Raw genomic sequence first — 13,543 nt, 5'->3', positions numbered from 1 at the left:
GGAAAGCTGCTCATATCATGGAGGCCTGGATCTTCTTGTTTCCATCGCTGTCTCTCCTGACCCTATTCTCTCCCTTCACACCACCTTCTCTTTTCCCATTTGGTCTGTCCCCTTTTTGCATCTTTGTTTATCAGCTTTCAGGTGCTATAACAAAATATCCAGAAAAAATCAATTCAAACAGAAGACATATTTTGGCTAACAGTTTTAGGGGTGTTAGTCCATGGTTGCTGGGCTGTATTGCATCTGGGCCTGCGGTTAGGCAGAACAGAATATCATGGCAGAATATCATGATGAGAGGAGAGAAAGAGGAGGGGGAAAGAGAGGCACTGTGGACAAGACATACCCTATATTTTGTTGTCATCTTAATAGCAGCTATGTGGATGGGGAATACATCTCAGGCAGTGAGATTAACTGTTAGTGCTACCTCTTGTGCAGTATAGACATTTTCTGTCTATTCACTTTCTGGCACAGTGTCTCTTTTCTTAGCTTTTTATTACTCTTTAATTTCTCAATCAGTCATTTTTAATGTTATAGATCTGTACCGTACCTAGCAATCCAATTAAGATTTTAAATTCTGAATGTCAGGAGGCAGTCACTTCTTTGATTTTATATGCTGGTTTTTTCCTATAATGTTTTTATATTGTGGTAAAATCTACATAACATAGAACTTACCATTTCAATCACAATAAAATGTACAGTTCCACATTATTAAGTACATTCACAATCTTGTGAGTCCTCACCACTATCTAGTTCCACGACCTTTTCATCAACCCAGTGAAAACCCCATATCCAGTAAGAAGTCACTCCCTACTCACCCTCTGCCAGCCTCTGACAATCTGTAATTTGTTTCTATGGGTTTGTTTCCTGTCTCTATGGTTTTATCTATTTTGGATATTTTGTGTAAATGTAAGCACACAATATATGGCATTTTATGTCTGGTTTCTTTCACTAAAAATGATCTTCTCAATTATAATGCCATGGCCTTTGTTAGGAGTTCTTTTTTCTTGGCTAAAAAGCTAGCTTTTGAAGCACATTCTTTTGCTGATTTGGGACTCGTGGGCTCTGTGTTCTCTGCAGACTCTTGTTTTTTTATGTAAATGAGCCTGTTGCTTTTTGTTATTTGGTTCTGCTGCAGAGGTAGTAGCTAGAGTGTAATCTTATGACACCATCACTCTTACCAGGAGCTTTGGGACTTGCTGTTAGGGAAGATATAGCAGGAGAGCTGAGCAGGAGTAATACAATGTGAGAAGTAATGTGCCCCATATTTTATTAGCCACAACTAATCATAAGGCTAACTTGAATTTCATGAAGGTAGAAAAGTATAATTCACTAGAAATACACAAAAGTGGAATTTGGGGAGCATCAAAGATTCCACCCCTAAATGTTAATACTGTGTGTCTCTCACAATGGACTCAATTACATACCCCTGAATTCCTAAGTTGATGCTCTAACAACAAATGTGGCCCTAATAACTAATGTATGGGACTTGGAGGAACTTGGAGGTGGATCTTTCAGTAGTAATTAGGTTTGGATAAGACTATGAGGGTTGGGCCATTGGTGTGGAATTAATGTCTTTAGAAGAAGAAAACACAGTCAATCTCCTCATGCATGTTCTCTCTCTCCTTCTCTCTCTCTCCTTCTCTCTCTCTCCCTCTACTCTCCTTCCTAAATGAGGACATCATGAGAAGAGTGAGAAGATGAACTTGACCATCGTAGAATCTTGATTTTGGACTTCAAGTCTCCAGAACTATAAGGAACTAAATTTCTGTTATGTAAACCAACAAAGTTTGTGGTATTTTGTATGGCAACACAAGCTGATTTGGATATCCACCACATGGCAAATATAAGTGTTTGGTTCTAAATAGTCACAACATATGTAGTAAGCATGCTGGGATTTTGAACAGCTAAGGAAATAGGTGATAATATGGTTTATTCTTCCTTTCTCATCATATAATTTTACCTGAAGGGCATGTCTTTTGCCACTGCATTCAGGTTCTACAGGAAGAGCCCAGCTACATTCACCACTTTTCCCTAAATTCAAGGGTGTATTTGATGAGTTTAGAGTTCTTGCGCTTTGGTCAATGACATTACTCCAATACACTGATAGATTATGATATACAAGAAGCAACTTCCAACCTTTCATGATGTTTTGTGGGAAGCAGAGTTGTTCTGGGTGACTCCTTTAAGAAGAAAGCCAGTTTTTCTACCACATTCCACCTCTATCTGATTTCCCTGTCACATATCTTGAGAGCAAAGAAAAATCCCTCTTATGAAGAGAAAACCACGTTAATTTTAGTGTTCCCGTGCAGTTGCCATTAGTGTCTGGTCAGCCTTCTGAGTAGAATAGTTAATGGATGATTTCATAAAGGGGAAAACGATATTAAAATGGTCCAGCCAATGGTGGATTATACTAAAACTATAATAATGGGTAATTGAGATTCACTAATAGCATCCTGCTTTTGGAATTGGCTGATGGTCAGTTATGCAGTGATTTTCTGTGCTTCATTTTATTACAAATCATGGCAACCTCCATGTGATTCCAGTGGACACTGATGAACTGGTCCCCTTTTAAGGAATAGAAAGATTCTTACTTATGAGATTCTCTTTATACAATTAACTCTTTGCATCAATGAAGCGTGCATTTTTAAAAAATGAACTCCCTAGTTGCAACGAAATTTTTATTATGGTGAAAAATGTTGAGGACCAGTGGACTCTGAGGGAAGTGGGGGACATCTTTGTGAGCACATGCAAGCCAGTGTTTTCTCCACACTGCCTGGAAATGCACTGTTACCAAAATCAACAATTAATGGGTGAAAAAGTCTGAAAAATGGATATCCCTTTGACCTTTCTAAGGTTTGTCATTTAGTTGACATACCCATTACCTCAAAAATCAAATGTGTTTGTCTAAACATTATTCTGATGTTTACTTTGGGCACTAAAGGGCAGATGGCTGACCACGGACTCGCTGACAGTGATCAATTCAGCCGCGAATCTTGTCACTTTCCCTGTTTATTCTGCTATCAATCTCTCCTTTGCCTGCCACCACAGCCACTTTCTGCTGCTCAGGCGCTTTTAAAACTAACAATAATCCAATTTAGAATTGATCAATGAGAATGTGTGGTCCGTCAGCAGAATGACAAAAGTCTGCATGCAACCGCTGACCACAAGCAGGGATATATTTTATATGAGGCTGAAGGCAAATTTTAATTAATTAATTAAATGCTAATAGCACTGAATCCTTTTCCCTGGGGTTTTTCTGATCAGACCCTCTAAGTAGCTCTGGATCATGAATGGAGGAACAGACCTAATTACTGTCTTCTGGATCCTGGATCTTCTACAAGAGTGCTTTGTAGCATGTCTTGTGTTTTGTGGCATGAGTTTCTGTGATGGTGGGAATGGTCTATCTGTTTTGTCCAGTATGTGGCTAAGCTTGAAATATGGCTTGGACGACTGAGGAACTGAATTTTTAATTTTGTTTAATTTTCATTTGAAGCCAGTGGCTACAGATCTGGACAGTTCCTCTTGTTGAGATTTTCATGCAATGGTGAAGTTGCTAGCCCCATTTAGAATGTCATACTGTCTAGACACTGTGCATCAGAAAGTCACAGTCTCTCACTAGGGCTGTGAAATGAGCTGGGTAAGTTACGTGAGAAATGCAAAGTCTTTCCTACATCCTGAAGGCAAGAGCATGTTTCACAAAGGCACCCTTCTTGATCTATGGAACAGGGTTCTTGCAGGGACCAAGAGGAGCTAGCTGCTGCTCTACAGAGCTGGCTTCTACCCAGTGGAAGAGAGAGCGCCAACACAGGAAGGTACAGGACTAAGAGGAGATGTAAATTACTTTTCCTGAAAGCCTCTGCATGCAAGCCCTTCTCCAGCTGCATCCCAGCCTTGGTTTCCAAGCCAGATCTGGACAGCTCTGCCCCATGTGGCTCTCTGGACCCAGGACATGCCTGTGCTATCCCCTGGTCTGTTGATTTCTGGCTCAGGGATTAGAACCTGGAATCTGTTTTCTTTAACCCTGTCTTTCACTGCAAGCTCTGTTTTTGCCAAATTTAACAGTGGAAGATCTTTTGATGAATTTAAGATGATTTGACAGATGATTTCTTAAAATTCTTTAAAAATAATGTCAAAATGATTTATATATGTCATCTCCAATGGGCAAAGAGTTTAAAGATTAATTGCTAATGAGATTAGAGCCATACATAATATTTAAATTCTTTTAAAAACACAAAATAGGGCCTGATGCTTTAACTCAGTGACATAAATGCCTGCCTTGTAAGTGCGTGGTTGTGAGTTCGATCACCAGTATTGATTAAAAAAACAAAACAAAACAAAAAAGTAAAAAACACAGAAAAAATCATTTGTTATTTGAATTTTAAAATTTATGGGGGAAGTTAGGCCTGTAGATATATGCTATGATCATTGTGGAATGATCAGTGGGGTTTTAAAATGTTATACCAGAGTACTATTGCCTCAGAAGGAAAGTAGTTTGTATTGTCCTTTGAGAAAAATTACACCCTGTAATTTTTGTTTTTTTACATAACAACAGTAAAAATTAAAAACAAAAGCCAGTTTTTATGTATACAATTAAAAGAAAAAAAACAATATTTCCTGGTAACTTTAGAGAGACAAAATTTAATTAAAAGTTTTACTTTTTAATAAAGCTTTATGTCACATACTATAAGAGTTTGGCAATGACAAAAACATAGTTTATAGTGAGAGGGTTTTTGAGTTTTAAAAAGTTTTTTTTTACACATACTTGATATATATATATATTATCCGTTTCCACTATCCAGGTAGACGCAGTTGATATTTTATTCTAATATTTACTTTACTTTTTCAATCTAATTCTAGATATCATATATGTATTAATACTTTTTACATTTAATGTTATATTTCCATACTTGCATATTCTTTATGAATGCAATTTTTAAAAGTTACATCATACATAATGAAGCCAATATATGTACTTTTTATGCTTTTGTTCAGATTATTTCTGATTTTCTTTTTGCTTATTGTAAATAATGCTCCTCAATATCCAGAATTATTTTCTCAAAAGTGGAATTATTGCATCAGAGGGATTAAGAATCATGAGACTCTTTGCCACATTGCTTTCCAAAAAAATTAAGACAAAAATTCTAGCAATACTGAAGACCACTCTTTCATAGTTTCCTCATTAACAGGGGAGGTCATTATTTTAAAAAAACTTTGTTAATTTAATAGGGATCAAATAGTTCTTCATTGTTATCTTTCTCTGCTATTCTTTGGTTACTAGTAAAGGAAAACATTTTCTACAGAGTTTTTGATTAATTATATTTCATTTTTGGAAATAGTCTATTTGCATCATTACTCTACTAGGAATTTAGTATTTTAACATTCAGTTTGACTAAACTTTTCATAAAGATATCAATACATTATCTATATTGTATTTCCTATTACTCTTCACCTTCTTTTTCTTTGTATTTATTTTGGATGGACAGGAGCTTAACATTTTAACTTAAATACGCTAATGCTTGTGTTCTAAGTTTAGTAAATTCTCCAAGAATGATGGATATTTATTTTATTTTCTTCTATTTATTTCCTACATTATATTTTATATTTAATTTTTATTTTTCCTATAATCTAATTTGGTGAATGATTCGAAAGAATCGTTTCATGAGAATCGAAAGAAAGAAAGAAAGAAAGAGGAAGAGAGAAAGAATTTTTAACTGAATAATCAACTGCCGCAAAGCTGCCTCAAAACTTACCCTGTTCTAATTCATTTAAAATGTTTCTTAAGAAATAAAACACCTCTTTTATCTTACTTTGTACATATTTTTTAAAATTTAAAAACTAGCCTACTGTTTTGATTATATTATTCTGTTGATTTTAACTGTTTAATCTTATTTCAGAATTTCAATTTTTTTTTTGTTGTTTTTTACTTAACCTTCAGTTTATTCCATTGTTTACTAGCTGGTAGGTCTGAAGTTCTTGCAATTTATTCATTTTCAAAAAAGCGTTCTTGTTTGTTTTGTTTTGGAGTAGGTGTGTCGTCAGATCAGTGCGTATTGATGGATGATTTTTTTGTTTTATTGTCGTATTTTACTCTTTTCAAAGTCTTCCCTGTCTCAAGGTCACACCAAATCCTGCAGCTCATAGAGCTTCCTAGCCCTTCTTCGTGGAGGGAACTTTCTCCTTGTCTTATTCTACAGAGCTGCAATCATAGCTACTTAGAGCAGCATTATTTGCTGCCTCATGTTATAGTTATTCATGGATAATCCTATTTCCATTTAATTATGTATCTGCAGGCCTTCATAGATGTCCACACTTTATTCTCCTCTGGGAATCTGTTGGGCATCAGATAGACAAGGTAGAGGATGTGACACTAAAAATAAAAAAATAAAAACCCACATACACACAGGTGCAGTGCTCTCCTTTTGCTCTGGTATGTCCTTGAAGATCCATATGTTGAAGGCAGGAACCCAAGCTGTGGTGCTATTGGCAGGTAGTGGAGCTTTTAGGAAGTGGGGCCTAGAAAGAGCTTGTAGGTCACTGGGGGTGTGCCCTTATGGGAAGCCAGTCTCTTCCTTTGTCTTTTTTTCACCCATAAGGTGAATAGGTTCCTCCTCCTTCACTCTTGTGATATACTACCTCATCATAGGCTCACAAGCAATATGGCCAACAGAGTATGGCCTAAAATGATAACCAGAATAAATCCTTCCTCTTTTTTAACTTTATTGCCTGAAGTATTTTGGTACAGTAAGGGAAAGCTGGCTGATACATATAGAAACCAATAATAAGGTTATGAGAGCAGCTAGGGAGCGTGCTGATCTGGGCAGGATACACTGTCATGTTAGTATTTTGCTTGACAGTAGTGCTCCTTGGAGGGGACCTTGGGAGCATCAAGGAGGCTACCATTTGCTATGTGCTTGTGTGTGCTGTGTGCTCTGCTGGGCTTTTCACATACTCTCACATAATTATAAGGCTTGCTGAGTTATTTGCTATTAACCAGCTTCATAGTAAGCCATAGGAAACCACCTGAGGGTCAGAATGTCAGTCAGAGGCTGGGCAGAAAGTTGTGTTGTTTTCCATATATAGCAAGTCAGCAACATGGCCAGAAGCAAACATAGGGGTTAGGGGAACCAATGTCAAGTGCTAGAGGGTCTTTAGTGGGAGTGTAGATTTGTGAGTTGAGTCTGGGTGACGCACAACTGTTCACTAGGGGAATGGGAAGGGAGGAGGAATGTTCATGCCAGTGGCAGGCTCAGCCAGTGGAACGACATGACTTTTGCAAAGGATTCAAGCAACTGGGATGGAGGTACAGATTACCATGGGGAAGGAGGCAACAATAAAGTGTTTTATCAGTTATTAATCCATGTACCAAAAACCATATGTTAAGAATTTAATTGACCTTGATTTCAACAGTGGGGTGTGTAATACTTGCTATGAAACTTTCGGGTGAAGATACTATATTTTGTTATTCCAGCTCATCAGTAGAGATTTACTATGCAGAGTTTTCCTGGGTGACATAAACAGATGATTGGGTGATAATAGAATTAATCTTGTTATCTTTCCGGAACCCAGTATCCTTAGCTGCTCCAGTGGCACAATCAATTAGCACGTGGTACTTACACACTATTCTTAGAGATTGTCTTCTTTTCACTACTTAGACCATATAGGGGAAATGACAGTAATGATTGTCCTGAAAAATAGTCTATTAAATTGCATTTTTTCTGTAGTTTTATTTGCCAAGTAGCAATAATCTGATGTGGATGAACATTCTTGCCAGGGAATTTTTCTATATCTTAATGTAAGTAAATTTTGTGTTTCTATGAATAAATTTTTTTTTGTTTAGTCCTAGCCAACTTTGTCTTTCAGTATCTATCATCCTTTTGAATCCTATTTACAAAAATCTCTGATACAGACTTACAACCCACTCAATGGATATCAGTTCGTTGTTAAGATGATAATTTCTCAGCAGAGTGGTCTGTCCAATGGCCTGGTCAATACGTTCATGGAATGTAATTAAACAATATCACATTTCATGACAGGAAATTGATGACCTTTTAATTATTTCAATATAACTGATATATAATCATTTTTCTCATTTAATTGGGTGGAAATGCTATACTTTTAATTAATTGCAAGCAGCATACAAACATTTACTTTTTTTTTATATGCCACATTTCTGTACTCTTTTTACATAAAATATATTTTTTAGAACCCTTCACGTGGTTGGGAAGAGCAATTTAGAAAAAAATGGTGCTATAAACAGGAAATTAATATCTAGCAGACAGTGTTTGAAAGGTACTTGCCAGTTATCAGAATTAGGATCTATTTTATATTTGAATGAATTCAGTCATTTTTAATACTGTCGGTGGAAAACATAAAGCTGGTTGTTTTTGTAAAGAGTTAAAGGAGACTGCAACTTACTTATAAAGACAGATTGGAGAACAGGACGCATTCCCATGGTGCAGATCATATTACAGCACACTTACTCTGTGTCATTTTGGGGTGACACAGTGTGATCATTACAGGTTCCATATTATCCAAGCCAAGGATCAACACCCAGTGTGTGACAGAATGAGCGCTCTAGTGGGGAAAATGGAACATAATCTCATGAATCACAATTATTTCTCACAATTGGAAGGACATGACATTCATATCTCTAATGTGGCGAGGTTTTCTCATTTAAAGATACATATTTTATAATTCCCTTGAAATAAGAAAAGTCACTTCTGTATCAAATAGAAGTATTTTGTTTGCAATCTAGTTCAGAAAGACTGTTTTGTCTCTACAGAAATGTGGAAAACACTCACTCCCATCACCATCTTTCACGAAGAGGGGATAAAAAGGAAACTTACGCTACTACTTGAAAAATTAACTGCTTAATATTCAACTGAATTTCTAGGCAGTAAAATTAATGAAGAGTGGGACAATTTCAATAGAAAACCCCATGGTGAGTGGCTGTGATTTATAGCTGGGCATATTAAATGTATAAATTATGTCTAGAAGCAGCTCTTTACTGGATATATTTTATAAGGAAATTAGTATAGCAACTTGCATGTTTCATACTTTAAACTTTCTTTAAAAAAGATTGCAAGCGTATTTTTAAACATTTCTTAAATTAGGGCTTTTATTTGTAGAGCAGGTTAAATTTCATGGATTTTAATTTTGAATATGACTATAGAAATTACTATTACATTGTATGACAGTATTCTCTTCTTCTTCTTCTTCTTCTTCTTCTTATTATTATTATTATTATTATGACTATGCATGCTAACTTGGTGTACAAATCCAAAATGCCTGCATAGGACCAGAAGTGTTTCAAATTTTGTTTTAGGTATGTTGGAGTATTTATATATACATATTTATTTATACTTCATATATACTGTACAAATATGACCTGAAGTTAATTTCATACATTTTTAGGGTGCTCTTTTTGACTGTGACTCATCACTTAAGGTCAGGTCTGGGATTTTCCACACATTGGCATCATGCAGGTAGCAAAACAGTTTTAGATTTTGGAGCATTTTGGATTTCAGATTTTTGGATTGGAGATGTCCGCTGTGTATATGCATCTTGTGCCAGAAAACTTCAGGCAAGTTGTTTTCTCCCAGCAAAATAGGGTGAGGGAACGCATACAGAAATGAGGCCTCTGTATCCACTAGACCTTACAAACCAAAGGTAAGGTTAACTTGAGTGAGCTGCACTTGTTGGATAAGAGGGCATCAATTAAGTACTTATTTACTTTGTTTATTAAGCAAATATTTCTTGAATGCTTGACATTGTTCTGGGACTAAGGATTTGAAGTTGATTAAAAGAGGATTTCTCTTTTTAAGGAGCTGGCACTTGAGGAGGGAGGCTGATCCATTACCTAATGGAGTGTGTCTGAGAATAGAGGTTTACTCTTCAGAAAACTGAGGAGAGGATGATGAATCCAATTGAAGAGGAAAAGGCAAGTGTTCACATGCAAAGTGATACTCAAGTTGCGTCTGGAATACTAGTTACATAGATATTTATAAAGCAATAAAAAACAAAATTGGGAGTATAGTTCAGTGGTAGAGCACTTGCTTAGCATACGTAGTGCCCTGAATTCCATCCCCAGCATATATGCACGCATATACACACATGCACACAGAACAAAAACAGATTCATCCATACTTCTTTGGTCTTGCTTCCCTTGACCCCATTTGTTCCATAAATTGTGTGACTTTGATGCTGGTAAATCTTTCCTGCATGATTATAGTCACCTGCATTTGGACAAATGGTAGTCTTCAGTTTTCTTTCTTGAATGACTGTGTTTAGTAGTTTAAATTCACTGCTATTAAAGAATTAGTAAGAATAATAAGTGTAGAAGTCTTTTTTCAAACTATGTATTGTTTGTAGCTTTTAAGTAGTCTGTGTAACACAATGTTACAAAATACCAGTGAGGAGAAACACTAGCTAAAATGAATTGGAACATCATTTTATACCAGGCTATAAATTTCTTGATTGAAAAAAATTATTTTCAGTGACCTAATTTCCTATGTATATATATCAAATGACACCTGAATCAAGTTAAAACCTTAACCTTTTTCCATTTCCTGTTGTAAAATTGCCTGAGTCTGACATCTTTTAAGTGGAATTGAAATTGTTTTCACTTGTGATGTCAGAATTCATATAATGCCCGAATTAATGTGTGGTGATATTTATCTTAAATATTTCATTTTCTATGATGTCTGTTTTCCTTTTAAAGAAGAATAGAAATCCATTCAAGATCTCCCTAGGGTTCAAAATAATTGCTTATTAGAATAATCCTGGTTGGACATTTGAATCCCATACTACTGGTGAGTAAATATTGATAATAGCAAGTGCCTTCCAGGCCTTCAGCCCAGGAAGTCTTCATTCAGAGGTGTGGATACTAAGTGGTGATGGAAGTGTAGTGCTCCTGTCTGTCTCACTCTCCCACCTGGTCGACAGAGCTTTTTACTTGTCCCTTGCCATCCCCTAACAGCATGGTCTACAGAACATGATCTCTTCACTATTTAGTCACAGTATTTTTTCCAACTCAGCACTGTGGTCCTTCTTGAGTATACTCTTTTGCTGGCTTATTGATTATCATCAATTATAGAGAGCACCTACTATGCACTGTTCCAAATTAAAGCAGTGATAAATCAGACTGAATTTCTGGCTCTTAGGGAAACATATAATAAAGTAAAGCAGGCTGGGAATGCAGCTCAGTGGTAGCACACACAAGGTCTTGAGTTCAACCCCCTCTCCACGCACAGAAAAAACAAAAACAAACAAATAAACAAAAGCAAAGAAAACTAAAAATAAGGCAAAAACGCCAGCAAGAAACAAAAGAATTTTGACATTGTTCAAACCTCTATTCTCAGACACACTTTCAACAAAAGCAAAGAAAATTAAAAAAGCAAAAATGCCAGCAAGAAACAAAAGAATTTGTAATTGCAGTAAGTACCGTGGAAAAAACCAGGATGAAATGAAAAGATAGTGATAAAGTACAGAAAGGAGGCTTCGGGCAGAGGTCCACTTCTGAGTACCAAGAGGCCTTGCCTGAGATGAAGACAAAGAATATTCCCTGTCAGCCAGAGAAACAGAACAAGAGGGCCTAAGGAGTTTAGAGGAAAGCATTCAGTGTGGCTGAATTCTAAAAAGCAGAAAAAATAAAGCAAGGTGAGACGAGGGCCTACTGCAAAGCTTGAGGAAGGTGGTTAAGTGACATATTGCTAGAAAACATTACTTATTTATTATTGTCTCAAGAATAAATTTCTGATGAATTTTAAAAATATGAAAAAAGATAATGTTAAAAATGTTCTCTGAAAAAAGACATTCTGATTCCTTGTGGAACTTTCAGACAAAGTAAATAATTTAGTCTTACGCTGACTTAAAATACAGCTAATGGTTTAGTTCTGGTGAGGTCAACAAGTCAAGAGACAACTATATTTGAAGAGATGGTTTGCTACAAATACCAAGAGAACGGGGTGTGCCACACTACGGGGTCACACGTAGGAACATGGGGTCAGTTCTAGCAGGCTGCAGAACTGTGATAAAAATCTTTATTGTGGTCTCTGCAAGGAGGGAATGGGGAAAGTGGACCAGGAGGGTTAGGACTGCCTTGTGGGAACAATGTTAGAGACTCTGGGGCATAGAAACTGTCCTGGTGGCTTGGTTCTTGCCCTCAGAGTAGGTGGATGGTAGCCTGGAGTCTAGACACAGCAAAAGAGGTGGTTAGAGTGTAGGCCCTAGATTCATTGGATTGTATTCTAAAGGGTGCTCCTCGGTGAATTGTTGGCTATCATTAGAATTGGTTCAGGCTGTGAGGGGCCTTGGATAGCATCTAAATACAGGAAATAAGAGGCATGGTTAATACATACATGAAATATTCCAGAGTATTGGAAAAAATCTATGAAATTAGCATAAACTTTAAATCAGACTTGACAAATATAAGTAAGAGAAATTTAAGTTCAAACTGACTCAGAAACATGGCTGTTAAAATCAGACATAATACCATCTGTGAATAATGGAAATTTTGTTGCTTTTATAACATTCTTTATTCATTTGGTTTATTTTTCTTGTACTTGCTAAAATTCCACTAAAATGTTGATAGAAATTATCATAACATGCATCTGAAACTTATTCCTGATTCCCAAGGAAAACATTCAGTGTTTTGCCAGGAAGTGTGACATCGGCTAGGGATTTTCTTTAATGGTTACCAAGGCCCTTTTTCTACTTTTATTCTATTAAAAGTTTAAAAAAAATTTTTTTGACATGCACGAGTATTAAATTTTACCTTGTTTTTCTGCATTGGAAGTATCATTCTATACAATGTCACCTTTCATTCATTAATATTGCTTGATTTTGTAAAACATCTACTTTGGATTCCTAGTGTATCAGCTTCCTCATTGCTAGGATAAATGCTCAACACTCACAGTTTAAAAGAGAGATCTAACTTGATTCACAGTTTCAGAGGGTGCAGTTTGTGGTAGGCTGATTTTAAGACAGGAACATGGTGGCAAGGCATGGTGGAAAGATATGATGAGCTAATTCTTCATGCATGTATTAACCATGTTTATGGCTGGGAATTAAAGCTCTGGTGAACAGCACTAGAGAGGAAGAAGAGAGGGACCTTGTATACTATCCAAAGCCTTGCTTCCATGATTCACCCAGACATACTCATCTCCTAGGTGGCTCTCAAGCCCATAAAGTTGACATGTCTGGGATAAACTCACACTTGTCATAATATTTTCCCTATATGCTACTGGCTGCAGTTTGCAAATAATTTCTTTAGGATTTTGCATCTATTAAGTGGGTTTAGTTATAACTTTTTTTCATCTCATGATGTGCTTATAGATTTTGGTAAAAGGTTAACCTACTATTTTTCTGTTCTTTAGAAGATTTTGTCACAACTGGTGCTATTTTATCTATGTATTTTATGAAGCTCAAAGACAAAACCATGTATACTGGAATATTAAAAAAAGTTTTTATCTACTGATTCAGTTTTTAAAACAAATATAAAAGTATTCATGTTTTCTCTATTCTTGTGTGAGTTTTGGTAAGA

General features: G+C 36.1%; 1 long non-coding RNA gene across 1 annotated transcript in view; it reads left to right on the top strand.

Moving 5' to 3' along the window:
* Window positions 1-9,936, top strand: part of LOC134470418 (uncharacterized) — an 88,719-nt gene extending 78,783 nt beyond the window's left edge. The window contains exons 2-3 of the long non-coding RNA XR_010039267.1: window positions 8,783-8,941; window positions 9,825-9,936. This is a non-coding gene — a long non-coding RNA (uncharacterized LOC134470418). The remainder of the gene's footprint in view (window positions 1-8,782; window positions 8,942-9,824) is intronic.
* The last annotated feature ends 3,607 nt before the right edge of the window (window positions 9,937-13,543 follow it).

The sequence above is a fragment of the Cavia porcellus genome, unplaced genomic scaffold, assembly GCF_034190915.1.
Source record: "Cavia porcellus strain 051 isolate PalLab524CR breed Dunkin Hartley unplaced genomic scaffold, mCavPor4.1 scaffold_15, whole genome shotgun sequence".
Classification (NCBI taxonomy): Eukaryota; Metazoa; Chordata; class Mammalia; order Rodentia; family Caviidae; genus Cavia; species Cavia porcellus.
The sequence above is the reverse complement of the archived record's forward strand: the minus strand, read 5'-3'. Positions and strand labels throughout refer to the sequence as shown.